Source organism: Podarcis bocagei (assembly GCF_964188305.1).
Source record: "Podarcis bocagei genome assembly, chromosome: 2".
NCBI lineage: Eukaryota > Metazoa > Chordata > Lepidosauria > Squamata > Lacertidae > Podarcis > Podarcis bocagei.
This window is the reverse complement of record NC_138126.1, coordinates 99,035,721-99,048,599: the sequence shown is the minus strand read 5'-3', so window position 1 is coordinate 99,048,599 and position 12,879 is coordinate 99,035,721. Positions and strand designations below refer to the sequence as shown.

Sequence of the window (12,879 nt, the reverse complement as noted above, 5' to 3'; positions counted from 1 at the left end):
GTGCTTTTTTAAACTTCAATTGATTTCAGTGGGAGAGAATTAAGCATGGGCTTAACTTCTGTGGATCATGCACTTAGTAAATATCATCTCAGAAAAGGCCCTCCTGCAGTGCAGTGAGGATTAAACATACATACAGGATGCATATGATGTAATGTTTAGTGTCTCCCAGCTCAATATGTTTTAATAAATGCTGTGTGGTGCCATAGCAATTGATCATCAGCTCTTATTGCCTCGCTTATATTACGGGAGAATCCTGTAAGGAATGAACACTGTCCAGAAGAGGAGATCTATTGCGGAATAAGTTACACCAGGGTTTAGCCAGTCATCACCTCCTCTGCCCCTATTTGTCAACTCCTTTCAATGATGCTGGAGAGAAAATCCCTTGTCCCTCTCACCTTTCCTCATTCCTCTGGGCCCTTTTCCCACGCCCAGCAAATCATTCCAAAACATTTCCAGCAGCATTCCACCACATCCTTTTTCTTATTAGTGCATATTTAAATTTAATTGTTCTCAACAGTGATTTCCCATGAAAACATGTTTTAGCACCTCCCCCCCCCCCCGGGTAGCTTTTCTTTTTCGCTTTCTAAAATCACCATAGGTAAAGGTACCCCTGCCCGTACAGGCCAGTCTTGCCAGACTCTAGGGTTGTGCGCTCATCTCACTTAAGAGGCCGGGGGCCAGCGCTGTCCGGAGACACTTCCGGGTCACGTGGCCAGCGTGACAAGCTGCATCTGGAAAGCGCAGCACACGGAACGCCGTTTACCTTCCCGCTGGTAAGCGGTCCCTATTTATCTACTTGCTCCCGGGGGTGCTTTCGAACTGCTAGGTTGGCAGGCGCTGGGACCGAACGACAGGAGCGCACCCCACCGCGGGGATTTGAACTGCCGACCATGCGATCGGCAAGTCCTAGGACCCCTGACCATTAGGTCCTGTCGTGACTGACTCTGGGGCTGTGGCGCTCATCTCGCTTTATTGGCCGAGGGAGCCAGTGTACAGCTTCTGGGTCGTGGCCAGCATGACTAAGCCGCTTCTGACGAACCAGAGCAGCGCACGGAAACGCCGTTTACCTTCCCGCTGGAGCGGTACCTATTTATCTACTTACATTTTGATGTGCTTGCGAACTGCTAAGTTGGCAGGAGCAGGGACCGAGCAATGGGAGCTCACCCGTCGCGGTGATTTGAACCACCGACCTTCTGATCGTCAAGCCCTAGGCTCTGTGGTTTAACCCACAGCGCTACCCGCATCCCTTAAAATTACCATGGTGGTGCTCAAATCTAGTGCCCCTTCAGACATTCTGGTTTCCAACACCCATCAGTTGTGTGACAGCACAGGGAATGGGAAAGGATTTTGGGAGTTGTAGTCTGGACCAAAACACCCGTTCAAGGAAGGATGAACTAGGACTGGGACCCCCAATGGTGGCATCCGTGGGCATCAGGTTCTCCATCCCCTTGGTGCCTAACAAGGCACCCCTCTCTTTTTAACTTGGAGGTTGGGGGAGACGACCATTTGGGCCAAAACGAATTTCAACAGATGTACTGCTAAGTTAATAATGCAAAGGGCTGCCCTGTACACTTGCTATTGAGCAAGAATTTTGCTAGTTCAGTAGGCAAACAGGGTAAAAGGGAAATTAAGAAGGTAATGAAATGTTTTTCTTCTGGCTTTTGTGAATGAGGCACACAATTTCGAAATGATTCTCTAGAAGGAGCCAAATTTAAGTATGTCCTTACCTGCTCAAAATGTCCCCAAGCAACTGCTCAGAATTGCTTTTTTTAAAAAAATAGAAATGTGTAACTTGTGGTTTCTCTGCATTCTTTCCTTACTTTTCTGTGTTTTGAAGAGGTTGTTTGAGCAATTCCCACTGGCGCAGAACCCACATCGTGAATGCTGTACTTTCTACCACGTCAGAGTAATGGTTCAGGCCTGGTCTACACCTTGTAAAAACTGAGGTGCTGACAGTCGTATACTGATAAAAGTTATTTGGGTGCCAGCAGAAAATGGCTGCCATGGACAGTAAGAGAGACAGAGACAGACAGAGAGACTGACTGACTGACTGGCTGGCTGGCTGGTACTCCATGTTGGTGAGTACTGTAACAGAAAAAAGCCCTGACATTATTTTTAAAAACAGCCTGTCCTTGAATCCTGATTCTATCTTCTGAGGTATTAGCCACCTCTCCCAGTTTGGTGTCATCTGCAGTTTTAATGAGTATTCCCTCAATTCCTTCATCCAAATCATTTATAAAAATGTTGGACAGCACCAAGCCCAGAACAGGAACCAGTAGCACCCCACATATAGGGCCTTGGTACGGTTTACCAGGATAATAGAACCATAGAATTGCAGTTGGAAGGGACCCTGAGGGTCATCCAGTCCAACCCCCTGCAATGCAGGAATCCTACTCACAGCCATGTCTTGGTGGGCTCAAACCACAGTACCAGCCTTCTAGTTAACAGCCAGACACACTGACCCATTGCACCACAGGCTCCCTTAATGTGTGTGAAGAACTTTGAACACTCAAAAAATTTAGTTGTTTCTGTTTTAACTATTTGTGTTTTTATCTTGTATTTTAGTCTTTTGATGAAGGGTGGTATATAAATCTAAAGAAAGAAAGAAAAGCGTTATATAAATTTCAGTGGTTTGTACTGGTAGCAGAGAACACACGAACCCTCCAAGAGCTTAGGTCATCAAAGGACCATACAAAGAGAATAAATCAACAAATTATTACTACCACTATCCTTTTGGGTCTTTGGACTGCAATAAAGAATTGACTGATACTACTGCTATGATCATGTAGGCTTAGCACTTTTCATTTTAGAAACGGAATACTACTTTGCAGTGCTTTTTAAAAAAAATGTTTAGGGGTACTCTCATTTTGACTCAAGGAAATCACCATTTTATAGTTCAAATCGGGGAAAATAAATACAGTAAATGGACAAAAGTACAAAGATTCACAAAATGTTTAGGGATATGCATACCCCTGCGTACCTCCAGAAAATAGCACTGCTACTTTGTAACCCTCAAAAAAGTGAGATACTGGAGCTGAAGCCATCTATACATGAGTAACATGTAGTTGTGCACACACATGCACATTCAGAGGGCGTTCACACACTCAAGAATCCTGGGATCAGTAGTTTGCTAAGGGTCTGGGAAATATAGTTTTGTGCGTGGGTGTGAACTACAGTTCCCAGAATTCTTTGAGGGCAGTGATTTAAATGTATAGGATCTATGCAGCCTCAGATGTGTGTGGGATGGTCAGGTGTCATATTGTAGTTGGTCATGCTGTTATTTCGTTGTGGCCAAACCTGGGAATGCAGGTAAGCCCTGGCCCAGCTCAAGCTCCTTACTGACCTCTAGCGATATAAAGAAGCAAGAACAAATGGAACTGAAGCAAGCCTCAAACTTGCTTTTTAAGTGCAGAGACAGGCGACCTGTGCCCTCCCCGTACAGCTCCCATTATTTTGACTGTTGGCCATGCTGGTGGAGGCTGATGGGCATTGGAGTGCAACAAGATCTGGAGGGCCACAGGTTCCCCACCCTGGTTGAAAGTGAACTTTCCAGTTCTCACTGCATATGGGGGCAGGATAGGATAGGACTGGGCAAGATCTGTGGCTGGGAAGATTTTGCAGAGGACATTTGCGGTGGCACGCACTTTCCCAGTTGGTGCTCAGAGGAAATGCATGCCCAAGTAACAAAACAAAAAGGGCTGTTTTTTGCTGTGTGTGGTTCCTTGTTGCCTGAAATGCACTCTCCAAAAACCTTTTGCTTTAATCAATGGGAGATTATCATATCGACGGAGAAATTCCCTTTTGTTGCAAAGCCAGCTCCTTGCCATTTGGGCCTCAGCTCAACTTTAAACAATAAAGAGTAAATATTGGCTCTAGTTTCACATAGTTGTTAAAAGGCGGCTGTTTTCAGCGGCCCTCCAGAGGTTGTTTAATTGAGTCCAACAATACCCAGAGAGCTGCAAAGTCATCCACCCAGATGTAGAGTTTCTCTACTGCCGCCGCCCCACCCCCATGAAAAACTGAAATTAGTAATAGGGTTTTATTATTTATTCATTAATAGATTTGTACCCCACTTATCCATGGAGGCCATATATTCAAAATGGCTAACAAGAAAATCCAAAAACCTATCATAAAAACATCCAATATAATTTCAAATGAAGCCTGCTCTTATTTTGATTCCACCTGGCTGAAATCGTTTCAGTTCAAGTCAATCAAATTTCTATAACCAGTTCAGCACAAAATAGAAGAAAATAAAATGATGCTTAATTTCTTATAGGTGAGTAATACCCATTTCAGAGTCAGAGCAGAACAAGAGGACCTAGTGACAGAAGCCAGTGTGTTTTAACATTACTTTCTACAATAAATCTGATCTGCTCCAGGGTGAAGTTCCCTTTGCATCAATGGGCAGAGTTCTTATCTAGACACCACACAGAAAAGCAGTAAGTACTTTATTTCACAATTCCTTCCCCCCTCCCCTCTCCATTTCAGTGTAGAAGGAAGATGGGAGAGAATTCTCAACTGGTTTGCCCAATCACAGCCAACTTGCACCAACTAGGAGTTCTGCAGGTCATGGAAAGGGGTGGGGCTGTGGTTTGGGAGGCAGGGAATCTCATCAGGATTAAAAGTGCTATATAGAAGCACCTGCCAGAGTCATTCTGCTCTCAGTTGCCCAGTGCTGCATCATCAAACAGCTTCCTGGATCATCTAGTCAGCCTGGATTGAAGACAAACACCTGTGCTTTCTTCTTATCCCACTTACTACCTGATACGCCTACTGCAAGCAACAGACCTCGGTACATCACTTCTGTAGGGATAACCAGCACGCATCAGGGGAACATAAAGAAGAGTGATGATGGAGCAAGGTAAGTGAAGCAGGATAACTTCTTTATCGCCTTTTTTAAAAAAAGTGGAGCTTGGAATATGCAAGATCAAAAACAGCAAAAAAGAGTTCTGGCATGCTGAAGTTTACCATTAAATAATGTACTGATTGCGTTTTAAAGGGTTTCCCCTTGTTCTGCTTTCTCTTGCTGATGAGACTGGAAAATATGGGCTGTTAAATAGGTTCTGAGCTACTAGTATTTGGTTTAGCTTGTTGATGGTATTCCTGTGCCTTCCTCTGCCGCCTCCTGAAAGTTGTTGTCGTTCTCGTTTGAAGTCTCTCTGTGCTTTTTTGTGCCTTACCCATCTTTGAACTCTAGGAGTGAATGAGTAACATAACCAGAATTCTGCCTTGGTCCTCATCACACAGGAAGATCACTGGGCATTAGTAGTGGCTGTGCAGCAAAACAGTCACCCAGCTAATTTGTCACATGTACAAGTTGGGTTTCACCCTGAAATAATGTGCCACAGAAGTCAATAGTTCATCTCTTTAACTGGTTGAAACTTGATCTAAGTGCATGTTGGAGCCATCAGACATTTCCAGGACACAGGCATGGGGTGGTCAGTTAGTTTCTGCTCAAAAAAACATGAACTGAAAGTATCAGACAGATATCTGTCTGGGATTGTAGACCAGGTGGAGGTGATGTGATTGATAAGTTGTCAGTGGCACATGCACTTATTTCCCACCCCACTCCTCCTCCTCCTATTGCCTCTGGTCAAAGATGTTCAGTAGGGCTTTGAAATGCTGAAAGCTCATTTGGCCAGAGGCAATAGCAGTGTCAGTGCGAGCTCCAGGTTTGGCCAAGATGCCTTCAGCCAACCTTTCTCTTTTCTTCTCTGAGTTGACCCACCTTTAAACATCTCTGCCCTTTTGCTTGTCCTCACCCTCTGGACTCAAGAGAAATGGTTGCTGCTTCGTTCCTGCTGCTTAAATATCCAAAGAGGACCAATGATTAGGTAGAGCCAGAGATGAAAGAGTAGCAAGGCCAGGAGGCTCTTAGCATTGATGATGGGCTCTCTGCAGGGGTGTAGACCTTGGCAAGTGCCTGATGATGATGGTGATCATGATGATATCCTGAGCCTAAATGCCAGGGAGGAAAACCAGTGAGTGCAACTGTGAGCATCAATGGTTTTACTCTGCTATCTTCAACTCTCTTTGAGGAGTACAGGAGAAGAATCTCTTGACTATCTCCATCCTGAAATATCTCTAATTCTTTGTGAGCCTCCTAGGATGGTAACACAAGAAGAGGCCTTCTCTGTAGTGGCTCCCCGTCTGTGGAATGCTCTTTCCAGGGAAGTTCGTCTGGTGACTTCCTTATACACCTTTAAGCACCAGGCAAAAATGTTCCTTTTTAACCAGGCCTTTGCATGTTTTGATTGACATCCTATGCCCTTTTAAAATGGGGGGGGGGGAGTTGTTTTTTTATATATTTTGTGGTTTTATATTTTGATTTTGTTCTGTGAACCACCCTGAGACCTCTGGGTATAGGGTGGTATACAAATTCAATAAATAAAATAAAATAAACAATAATATAAGGCTATATTAATCCATGATGTAACTGAGAAAATGGAGTCACTCTTTGAAATAGATAGCAACTTGATTCCATGGCTACAACTTCTGTCTACTCAAAATTACATGCAGAACATAGATTGGAATTTAGATCTTTACTGGATCTTAGTGTTGTGCAAGGATATTTGTCCAAAATTTCAGGCAGAGAGGTTTATTGGTACTTTTTCCTTCCTTGTAGTTTATAGAGCTGTTGTATATAATTCCTTCCCCATTAATGTTATGTCTGCAATCCAGCAAGTGGATTTTCAGGCTTCATTCCTCTTTGTTTCACCATACATAGGTCTTATTTTATTTTCTGCAAAGCTCCCATTTATTTCAATAGAATGTACAGTACGGGTGCTTCCAAACTACCGCTATTTTGGGATGGAATTCAGTCACAGACCAGCAAATTCAGGTTGTGCAATGGTAGTTGAGGTTAGGAATTGTGCAACAAAACTTCTTCCCAAAAAGTTCAGGCTTTTTGCTGTAAGGCAAGTGATGGGGAAATGAACCAGAAAGTGTGGGATAACACCTGTGTCTTCCAACCTCTTTGGAAACAAATCAGGATGACTGCTGAATAAATGGTTTTTGCTTGAAGAGGCCTCAATGTCATGCAGGCTTGCTTGTAGTCCACACATTTCCCTCTGGCTTTTATCCGTCCTTTCTTATTTGTCTTGCAAAGCAGACAGCTTTGAAGCCATTTAGGTAGATAACTAAGAGTGCAATAAATACCACAGGGAGAGAGAGAGAGAGACTAAAATTTTTATTAGTTAGTAAAACATGGAGGCATAAAAGCAGAATGGTGACCACAACTATTTTTCCCAAGAAAAGAAGAAATGGGGCAGGGGTGGGTGGGTGAAGCATTGTTGCTTGGGAGTGAAAAGTTCAAATGTCACCTTACACTCAAAGTAAGCAGCTTCAGAGCCTCGCAGTAAGATTCATAAAACTTTTAGGGCAACAACTTTCCCATAAGATGTCTTAAATGCCAGATGTCCTGTTTAATTTCCTTGTGGGTCCCAATTTTGCAGAAAGGAAGTGGGTTATAAGTCTCCTTGATGGCTATGTCTTCCAGTTAATTATTTGGGATCCGAAATAACTAGCTTCAGTAGAAGTAAATTGCACACTAATGTTTTGAGGACAACAGCCTTGCAGATAAATCTTACGCTGCCTACAGGCAGCACTTTATTCCATTTACTCAATGTTTATTACCTGTTAATTTCTGCAGTGAGGCTGATACTGACCCAAGCAAGCATGCATAAAATTGCAACCTTGGCTTCCTCACCGTTAAACATTATCTCCCCATCTCAGTCAGCCAGTCTCAGGGCCCCTCCTGCCTTGTATGTGTTTGCCTTTTTTGCTGTGACACGCCACTGAGGCAATAATTGTGCATTAGTGATGGATTTACTCTGGACCATCCGCACATTGTTCTGTTTTATTAGCTGCTCTGCTATGCTTCCTCTGTGTTACTGCATTATAGCCATCCGGACAGGCACTTTTGCACTACAGTGGTACCTTGGTTCTCAAACTTAATCCGTTCCGGAAGTCCGTTCCAAAACCAAAGCATTCCAAAACCAAGGCATGCTTTCCCATAGAAAGTAATGCAAAACAGATTAACCCATTCCAGACTTTTAAAAGCAACCTCTAGAACAGCAATTTAACATGAATTTTACTCTCTAACGAGTCCGTTGATCCATAAAATGAAAGCAATAAACAACGTACTGCAGTCACACAATCAATCAATCAATCAATCAATCAATCAGTAGCTGAACTGAGTTCCACACAGTCACAAAAACAAAACAAAACAAAAAAGTCACAAAAACGTAAAATAAATAGCAAAAACAGACAGACCTCAGCGTAACGCTCAAAGCGGAAGTGTGGCACTCAAATCGGAAGCGTTAACACTCAAAACGGAGTATGTTCAGCTTCCGGAAAAAGTTCACAAACCGGAACACTTACCTCTGGGTTAGCACTGTTTGGGTTTGAGTACCAAGGCATTTGAGAACCAAGGTACCACTATATAGCACAATAAAAATGGGACAAAATAAATAAATAAGCCAGAATACTTGTGGTATGAAAAATTACAGGATTTCAGCAGACACAAAATGAGGCAGTATGCCTGCCCCGAAACATTTGCAGGCACAAATAGGACTGAAAGCAAGATCGCATATACCTACGCCATCTGTCACGGATGCTCTAGCTGAGATTCCTGCATTGCAGGGGGTTGGACTAGATGACCCTTGGGGTCCCTTCCAACAACAACTGTTGTTGTTGTTGTTATACCCCACCCACCTTGCTGGGTTTCCCCAGCCACTCTGGGCAGCTTCCAGGACATATAAAAACATAACAAAACATCTGCAATGCTATGATTCTACCCCAATACTATCGCAAACACAAGCACAATGAAAAGGATGTGTGGAGAAGCCCTATGATCCTTTTAAAAGATTAGAAAGGACAGGATGGCACAAGATTGCACCGTAAGCTGCATGTCCATTGACCACACTATGGGCTTGGGAAAGATGTGGGGCCATAACTTCTATCCAACTTTGCATATGGTTTAGCAGTTAAACATTAACTCATCTGCTAGCGTGGACTAAAGTATATTGTCCATTGATGAGCTATGTTTGGTCTGTGTGCTGCCCAAACCCCTATGGCCACGTGAAGGTAGACCTGGGAACAAATGAGGAGGGGAGTGGCTTGATTTACCACAGGCACTTCTGCATGACCGAAAGAACTCTTCCAGAGTCTCCAGCTTGGTGCAAATACTTCCAGTTGCAATGGGTGTAATTAACTTAGAAGCACTCTCTGTTGCTAGATATCAGCAAGGGCTGAGTCACAGGGAGGAGACACCAAAATGACTAGGGTGAGCACATGCTGTGACTCTAGCTGGGATGCCAAGAGTCTATTAGTGGTTCAGGCATTTGTGTTTCCTTGAAAGGCTCTTAGGCACAAAACTGGCATCTCTCCATCCCCATCAGCTCCACATTGTTTGTTCTGTGGCTGGTTCTCCCTTGCATTCCTGTGTGGCGGATAGGTAAGGCGGCGTTTATGGATCTGCACTACCCATAGCAGGCAATCTTAGGTGCTTGAGGCTGCAATCCATGTATACTTATAGTTGGGAGTAACTCCCATTCAGCTTAATAAGGTTTAATAGGGTGCTGAGCTTCTCTGCTGTCGCGTCTCAGTGGCCAAAGCAGGTAGATTTCCAGAACCCACACCTGCTCCTGAAAGAATTAGCAGGAGGGATCTATAAGATTGTACCAGTTTCTCTTCCCTTCCTTCACATGTTTTGCTAACTCTCTCGTAAGCTGGTCTCCAGCACCCAGTTGACTTCTGTTGGCTTTGGCCCATAATTTTCCAGCTGTAAGTATCTATGAGAAGGGAGGAGACTGCCAGTATCCACGTCTCAGCCTTGTGACATTTGGCAAGTCAACTCCCAGAGTCATCATACCAAGCATACCTATCATAGGTATCATAGGTACCAGATTGCCTCTTAATTTCCAAATCTGATCTCCCGGCTGCAGAGACATGCTGGAGACTCAATAGAAATATGGAGCAGGGGGACGCAGTTTTAAATCCTTGCAGTTCTATCAGATTATGGACTCCCCTTACCCACCCAAGACGAGAATTACAGTACATAGGAACTCTGTGCTGGGAATATGAAATGATGACCAGGTTAAAGGACGAGCTATCATAGTGCTCTTTTCCAGATTACATGAAGGAGCAGTGGGTGTTTTGAGATGCCAAACGCTGATCCCATTATTTTCATTATTATGTATTTATATACCGCCTTTCCTTTCAAGCAGTTCACAAACCACTATCAACCGCAAAATAACAAGAATAAAACCAAATGGTAAAAATGCAGCCATACAGGTCTAGCACAGGTCTTTCAAACCTCTGGAGAGATAAAATCATTTCCTGGGCAATGAAGTAGATCCCATGTTTATGAAGAAATAAAATGAGGTCTTTTTTATTCTTAAGCAATGGTTTGGCTCTCAACACTTCTTCTAAAAGAGACGCATGTTAGAGTTAGTTGCAGAATGTGATCAAAGTGATGAGGTGACAAATATACACATGGCAATAATCTGCAATGGATTTTATCACTTCACTTGAAAATTGGGAACGCTCATATTTATGTAAAAACTCCAAACTGGTACCACCACTTTTTAAACCATTCCCCCCCCCCCACTGCCACAACTTTTATTTAGCATAGCCCACAAAGAAAAGAAAATATTATTTGCTGCATAGTTGCAGTTTTAACTGGAGATTCAAGCATGCATTTTTTCTTTCATGATTCCACAGCTGCCCCCTCGCCCAAATGAAATATTTGTGCAGATCAGGATTCCTCAGTTTCATCACAGAAAAAGGATACATAATCCCAGGTTTCTAGCTCTTAAGACTGCCATGGAAAGCTTAAAAGAGGGTAAATCTCAGAAACCACAATATGAGTTAGGGATGGGTATTAGTGCCCAGCCTTTTGTCCCTCCCTAGGGCTAGCAGATTAAGCATCAGAAGCAAGGATCTTGCAACACTTTAAGTGGCATACTATGTCCTGTCATAAACCTTGGGGGCAGGGGATATAGTACACAACACCGTCACCTATTACAGTTTTGAAGTGGCACATATAAAATAACCCACAGAATTAATCTTACAGATGCTAAAATTTTACACTCTGAAAAAGATCAACTGTACTCACCCAAAGCCAGACCAGATTTCCTTTTTTGTTTAAATGCTTAGGGCCAGATTCAATGAAGCTTTTGCGCTAGAAGAAGCCAGCGCAACGAATCCTACTAGGGCATTGTCACATTCCAGCCAAGCAAAGGACAGGGTGTGGGAAGAGTCAATGGGCCTCCTCAAGAGGCCTGGAGGGCTTCACTCAGTCTCCTAGGCCCGAGATTTCCTTTCCTTGCTGCAAAATGTGCAAGGCCCCTAGCCGATTTGGGCCATGCAACAAGCATTCACTTTTGCTCAATCACCAGTTTCCTCAGCCCCTCCCCTAAAAAAACCCCCATTCTATACTGAAACCCGTCCCAGGTTGAAAACAATGTAGGGTGGAGTGATTTGGTCCAAGCCCCATCTTCTCCTTGACTCACATTATTCTGCTTCCTTCCTCTAAAACTTCTCTTGATTTCAAGCCAGGAAGGATCATTGCAGAGCTTCTTTTCACGCCTTCCTACTGAACTGCTAAATAAAGGTGGGATTGGGAGCAAGATCACTACAGACCTGTCCTCCCCCCTGACAAAACAGTCCGGGAGGGATGGCTAAATTGTGGCCCTCCAGTTGTTGTTGGATTCCAGCTCCCAGCAGCCCCAGCCAATATGGCCAGTGGTCAAGTATGAGGGAGGTGTCGCCCGACAGCAACCGGGGCACCTCAGAGTTCCTCATCCCTGCATTACAAGAGCAAAACCTAGAATTTGGGTCTTTTATTGTGAGCATATCGGGTTTGGTGCATATCCCTCATACCCTTAGAGTGAATGGAGATCTCATAAGCCAGTAGCAGCTCATGCCATGGTGACAACACTAGTCCCATGACTGTGGAACCAACTGTTGCTAGATGCACCAATTAATCGTCAACATACCTCGATTTTCTCGTTTTTGTGAATAAGGAAACCAAGTCACACAGGAAACGTAGTGAGGTGTCGGGAAATCTCGCCTTGAGTGCCTGAGTTCTACCTCAGTGTTCCCTTGAACCAGTCAGATGGAAACAGGTGGAATGCCAAGGAAGTGACTCCATTTTATTTGTGGCTTCCATCACACCAGACTAATGAAGGGATAATACTGTGAGAAAAACGCTCTGCTCCCTGAAGGTCTAGCACATGGTGAAGTTGTTTTCTTCTTCTGAGTAGCATGAAATGAAATTTTAAAATACATCGAATCAAATACACCCCCACTCCTGATTTAGTGCTTTGAAGGTCCACAGCAGGAGCCTGAAGCAAGTGGAAACCGGTGAAGTTGGAATGATATTGGGAGTTATGTTATGTACTAAAGTTCTCACCCTGGGCCAGCAGGGGGATAGTGTAGATAGTTTTCACTCAGGTCCACGTCAGTTATTTTAGGCGGGAAACCCTGGGTTGTTGTTGCTACAATGTTGATAGCCGGCTGCCTATAAAAGCAGGCCGGCTGAGCTGTTTGCTGTTCAGTTCTGTCCAGCTTACAATAAAGAGCTTCTCTGGAGAAATCACTGTGTCATCTGCTATGTTCGCCCACAACTTAACAAGTTATATGCTCTGTGAAGTGAACCCATGTTAAGGGTCCTCCAGACTGCAAATCCACAACCCCTTCATGCTCAAATGAAAAGGCTGAAGCTCATCTCAGCTGTATTAGACGTTTGGAATAAACTGGTTTTCATCCAGCTTCAGCTCCACTGGGTTGTGAAAATACTAGTTTGGATGAGACGCTAGTGTAATGAAGAGCAATGAGGCCTATTTAGCTGAAGAACATAACCATGCTGGATTA

The 12,879-nt window shown here is 43.8% G+C and overlaps 1 protein-coding gene and 1 long non-coding RNA gene across 2 annotated transcripts in view; one reads left to right on the top strand and one right to left on the bottom strand.

Annotated features, from left to right (window-relative positions):
- Window positions 1–12,391, bottom strand: part of LOC308581904 — a 58,542-nt gene extending 46,151 nt beyond the window's left edge. Inside the window, exon 1 of the long non-coding RNA XR_014005366.1 lies at window positions 11,120–12,391. This is a non-coding gene — a long non-coding RNA (uncharacterized lncRNA). The remainder of the gene's footprint in view (window positions 1–11,119) is intronic.
- OTOP2 (otopetrin 2) overlaps window positions 4,631–12,879 on the top strand; it is a 44,104-nt gene continuing 35,855 nt past the window's right edge. The window contains exon 1 of the mRNA XM_081184587.1: window positions 4,631–4,861. The gene's annotated coding sequence lies outside the window, so the exon portion shown is untranslated. The remainder of the gene's footprint in view (window positions 4,862–12,879) is intronic.